The sequence below is a fragment of the Chlamydotis macqueenii genome, chromosome 3, assembly GCF_036417535.1.
Source record: "Chlamydotis macqueenii isolate bChlMac1 chromosome 3, bChlMac1.mat, whole genome shotgun sequence".
NCBI classification, from domain to species: Eukaryota; Metazoa; Chordata; class Aves; order Otidiformes; family Otididae; genus Chlamydotis; species Chlamydotis macqueenii.
In genome coordinates this window covers 38,598,408-38,603,626 of record NC_141558.1, presented here as the reverse complement: position 1 = coordinate 38,603,626, position 5,219 = coordinate 38,598,408, and positions in this window count along the sequence as shown.

Below are 5,219 nucleotides of genomic sequence, written 5' to 3'. Positions count from 1 at the left end.
GCCCGCGGGGGTCTCCGCGCCGCTCCGCGGGATTGCCCGGCTGCGGTGGAGTTGGGGGGGGTGGCGGACGGAGAGGAGGGACGGGGAGCGCCGCGGCGGGGCGGGCCGGCCGCCGGGGAACCCGCGCAGGCTACGCGCCTCCCCGCGGCACCTCCGGGCTGGGCTACGCGTCCGCGTTGCCCCAGCGCGGGGAGAGGAACCGTCAGCCGCCCGCAGCAACGGCGCTCGCTGCCCGCCGGGCGCGGAAGCCGCAGGTGCTCCGCGCGTCTGCAAGGGCGGGGGAGGGGGGGAGGGGGGCGCAGGTCCTCAGGGTGCTCCGAGCCCCAGGCACCGTCCGGCGGCCGCGTACAGCCCAGCCCCCGCTGCCCCTGCCTCCCCACCGGTGTCCGTCACCGCAGCACCGCCGCTGCCGGGCTGGAGTCGGGGCTTTCAGCCGGCTGCTGGAGGTCAAACGAGATGAGAATTCAGACAGCGGCAAAAGGACAAACTCCAGTGCTTACAGGAAGCCTTGGTGAATGTTCAGTATGCCTGAAAGGAGTTTCCAAACCTTCCCATGAAAATGTTTGTTTTAAGGGTTCCACTCAACCTCTCTCCTCCTCTTTCTCCAACGATGCTTACAATAAAGAGAGCTATTTCAGCCCTACACCCAGTTACGCTACTTTAAGAGCTGATTTAATTATAGCTGTAGTGTTTTTAGTGCAGATCCATGAATTGCTTTCAAGACTTCCCTTCCGTGGTTAAATGCTAAGCTTTTAGTTGCGGTTTGGCACAGGCACGCCAAGGGCAAAAACCACCCATGCCTTAAATAAACAGCTCTTTAGGGGTATGGTGTGGGGCGATTGCCACTTTGGCTAAATCAAACTGACTGGTGGCCTCACCTGCTCCTGTAAGTTGTGCACCCACAGTGTGGGTCCGCATCTGCTACCACTATTAAATGATGAAATTATCTGGAGAGAGAAATTTTTGAAAGTTAGCTTTTGAAGTGCTGTAACTTCCATATACTTTTTTGCAACTTTTGGACAATTGCACATCGTAAGCAGTGAGTGGTAGATTTTTTTTTTCTTAAAAACAGAAGCTAACCCACGGTGTGGAGAAGAGACAGTTTCTTACAGTATTGCAGAGGCCATACGAGTGGCTGTCTCCTTTCCGCCAGATGATGTCACGCCCCGGTTTCCTGGGTACCCAAAGTCCAGGGGACGGAACCTGAACTCATTTGGTCTGTTTGTTTCCTCAGATGGCTGGAAAGCGAATGAACCTGTGTTTTCTTCCATGGTGGCTATGGTCCACTGTCCTTGTGCTTCCATACGTGACTTGAATTAAAACAGCTGTTTGGTATCTTCTTATTCCCTTGGATGACTGCGCTATGCCCTGCCTACCCCATGCCAGGGGAATCCCTAATGGCATGAGCTGCGGTAGCAAAAACTGGAGTTGTGCTTCCTCCCCTCCTTTTCACATCCCCTTTGGCTGCGTTTCCCCGTCTGCTGGCCTGTGCTGACAGCCTGGCTGGGATTCGGTTCAAAGCCAAGATGCATTTAGGTGTCCACAAGTAGGTGCCCGCACGTGCTCTAGTTTGTGTAAGTTTTCATTATGGCAAATGGAAATCTTGTTGGGACAGTCACTGGCAGTTAGAGAGCGATCTGGTCACCCTGAAGTAAATGGACCGGCTGGGATTCCTCACCTGAACAAACGTGCTGGTGCTGTTTGGTGGTCTCCAGGTCTCCCTCCAGAAAGGAGGATCTTGTGTAGGTCTTGTGTCATATCTGCCAGCCTCATGAGGCTGTCCTGGATGTCTGGATGTCTCTTTTTGGGCAACTGAGTGTCTTGTGCCATGGCTGTCTGCTGGATTGCTCTTTAGAGCACATTCCCTGTACTGACTAGATCTCCACTGACTTTATGAGTTTAAACAGCTTATCACGTGTAGTAAGTAAACACCAGTCCTAAGTTCACTCATACTTCATCCTGATCCAGTGGCCCTGCTCTGGATCTGCTAGACACTGGATCTGCCAGTGTTACCAAGTGGCCCAAATCTGCCAGAAAGTCAGCTGTATCAAAACCAAAGACAACTCTGGCTAGTTTCTCTTCTTCTGGATGGCCAGGCTTGCATGCACGTGCACATCAAACACCACTTATCTTGTTCGAATCCATCTGGCCTTGTCTTCTTTCCTCACCAATCACCACCCCCAGCGACAACATTTCTAAACAGATAGTGGCTATGCCCACCGCAGCTCTGTGCAAACACAGAGACCCAGCAAAAACCCAAAGGAAGCAGAATGTACTTGCATATGCAGTATTACCTTTGGCTTGTACGGCACAGCCCTACCCCAAACTCCACAGAACTCTTTATGCCTGGAACAGGCATCCTTTAGTCTGGTCTGGGAGAGTGTACCAGAAACAGTTTGGGCTGTGATGAAAAAGACACTGCACCTCATGTATCAGGGATGGACAATGGAATACTTGCGACAGGCCCACCCTGCATCTTGTGCCTGCTGGCCTTGGCTGTTCACAACATGCCCCTTATCAAGCTTCTCATTCTGATTCTGCAAAGATCTCATCTTGCGCAACACTAACTTACAAAGTGATCAAGCACATGAACAGGCATCTTCTTGCTGCGGGAAGGGCTCTTTGACAACAGTGCCTTTATCATTCAAAGCAGCTTCCTGGATACTAATTAAGGCAAAAAGAGGGAGAATACATAGAACCAGCCTTGTGCTAAAAAGGTCTACTCCAGAACCATGCCAGGATGCCCAGAGCAGGGATATCTGAGCTAAGGCATGTGCTACTATAACAGGATGTCCATTAGATATCTTATCCACTTGCTCCTATCACAGCCTCTCTAGCCTACCGCTGATGTTCTAAGAAAAAGCATAACGTTGTGAAAATGCACAGAAATACACCTGAGGCTGCTGGAACTGAAGTGTTGCAAGCCTTGGTTGGGCAAGGGTGAATTTCGCAGCCAGGCAGCAATACCTTTAGCAAGCATGGGTATTACCTCTCCTTTGTTGTGGTTTCCCTCTAGGAAGTGCGCTGCTCTGTATTGTTCCTCTAGATCACTCAGCAGAGCTGTATGGGCCACAAGGTCTTGGTTTTACCCTGTAGGCCAGCCCAGAAAATAATAAATTTATTTTGTCTTTTTGGGCTAAATTATTACATACAGAATTACTAGAAGTAATTTCTGGAGTTTCTGTAGAGGGCTTCCGGTAAGAAGCTTCTTTTGTCACTGTATTTCTTCCTGGCTTCTCTGTCACAGGGCCCAGCAGCTCACATCAGGCATTGCAATATACTTGGTTTCAAAATATTCTGGAATGGGCCAAGAGTGGGCCACTCAGCTGCTCTGGATTACTTCTAGAGGAACTCAGGTCAACAGAGCCCTCTCCTCAGGGGCTGGCTCTGAGATGACTAAGAGCTGTCACAGACTCTGGCAGCCCGCTGGATAAACGTCCCATGTGGGTGGAATTTCTCATACTCTACCACAATTATTCCAGGATAGTATGTCTCAGCAATCAACTGAGCTGCTAGGAATGGTGGTTCCCGGCATTTCTCTGCTTGGAGGTGTTACAGGAATAACCAGACTTCCCTCTTTGGCCTTTACAAAGAAAGGGGCTTTCTCTGCTGTCCTTCTAGCTGTATGATTGAGAGAGTCTAAACTGAGGTCAGCCACTTCTTACCCAAGAGTGAGAACCCAGAAACAATGAACTGTCTCAGTGGACTTCAGAAGACTGTCAGTGTCATAAACAACATCACTGGCTTCTCATACAGCTCATCACCTCCATGCATGGCTTCATTTTGCCCCAGCTCACATAATCTCTGAGACACACTGTCATTGCTTTTCTAGGGCTGAACAAGACACACTTCCTCCTTAGGTACGCTCACACCATTGTGGCACTGAGCTCCTAGGTATGGCTTAGAAGACAGAATGATTCCACACGCTGTTCCTTCCCTCAGGAAACACTTTGGACATCATTCTCATTTCCATCCTGGTGGAGTGGAGATCCTCACTCCTTATCTCTCCCTCTTGTGTCTTACAAGTATGAATTTTCATTGTAATGCGTAATTCAAACAGACTCAGCCCTTTTTCATGTAGCTGTATTTCTTTCTTTTCTTGATATCACTAATTGTTGTTAGAGTCATGGCACTAACTGAATTAATATCTACAGCTTTATCTCTGGTATAGCAATTTTACTTTAATAACATCAAAAAGTGAAGTACTTTGCTTTTTATTGAGAATAATTTACTAACTACCCTGTGCCTGTGATTGAGAGGATAGGCAAAAGGAGAGTGGCTTGTAAGTTTTTTGGACGGGGGCTGTACACAGGTTTATCAAGCAGCATGGCTAGCAAGAAATGTGCAAAACCCCCCTCTAGTAAAAAGGCTCCATTCCTTCCCACAGTAGAGCTGGAGTGAGAAGAGTCCAGTGACGAATACCATTCTTTCCAGCTGTTAAAGAACAGCCATTACTTCTTTCCTTAGAATTGAACAACTGGGCTGCGGCTGAAAGCAGATTTAACTTCCTCAGTCTCTGTTCTCATTCCCACAGCGCCTGCGCGCCATGGTTCACGGTAGACAAAGTGCATTTCACCAGTTATTGCTTAGACCTCCTGGATGCAGTGAGGTCTAGATTCAGCCATATTTCTTTGGCATATAGGGCTTCATTTCTGCTTGACGGGAAACCATTATGATACTGGTATTATGAGTATTTATTGCCTGTTCTACAGAATTTAATAGATTCCAACCCAAGAAGTGTCTCAGATGTTAGGTGTTACTGAGACAGGACATAAAAAAGAGCTCTTGGGCCAGAGTTTACAGTCCAGGTTAAGAGTACATGGAGCAGGCTGTTAAACAAATAATTGGGTAGGGAAAAGTAATAGATGGAAAAAATGGTCTGTGAAAGATAATGTAGAAATCTAAAATAAAACAAGTTTTGAGATCAAAGTTGGATTTTACTTACACATTTATGGTTTGGTCAGAAAATAGTTTGGAAATCAAATCCATAGACTAGCTGGGTCTCTTCTTGCCTACATGTTAAATTGAGGAGTTGTATATTTTGCACCTGCCATTAGTAAAGTATGTTGGTTGTCACTAACAATGTGATACATCATAGTATTTTTTAAGCCGTGATGCAAAATATCTAGTTCTTAAATACATTTCCCATGAGGAAACAGCTAACAAGTAGTCAACACGGAGAGACAGGCATCCCACCTCTCATGGGCACCTACTTTAGA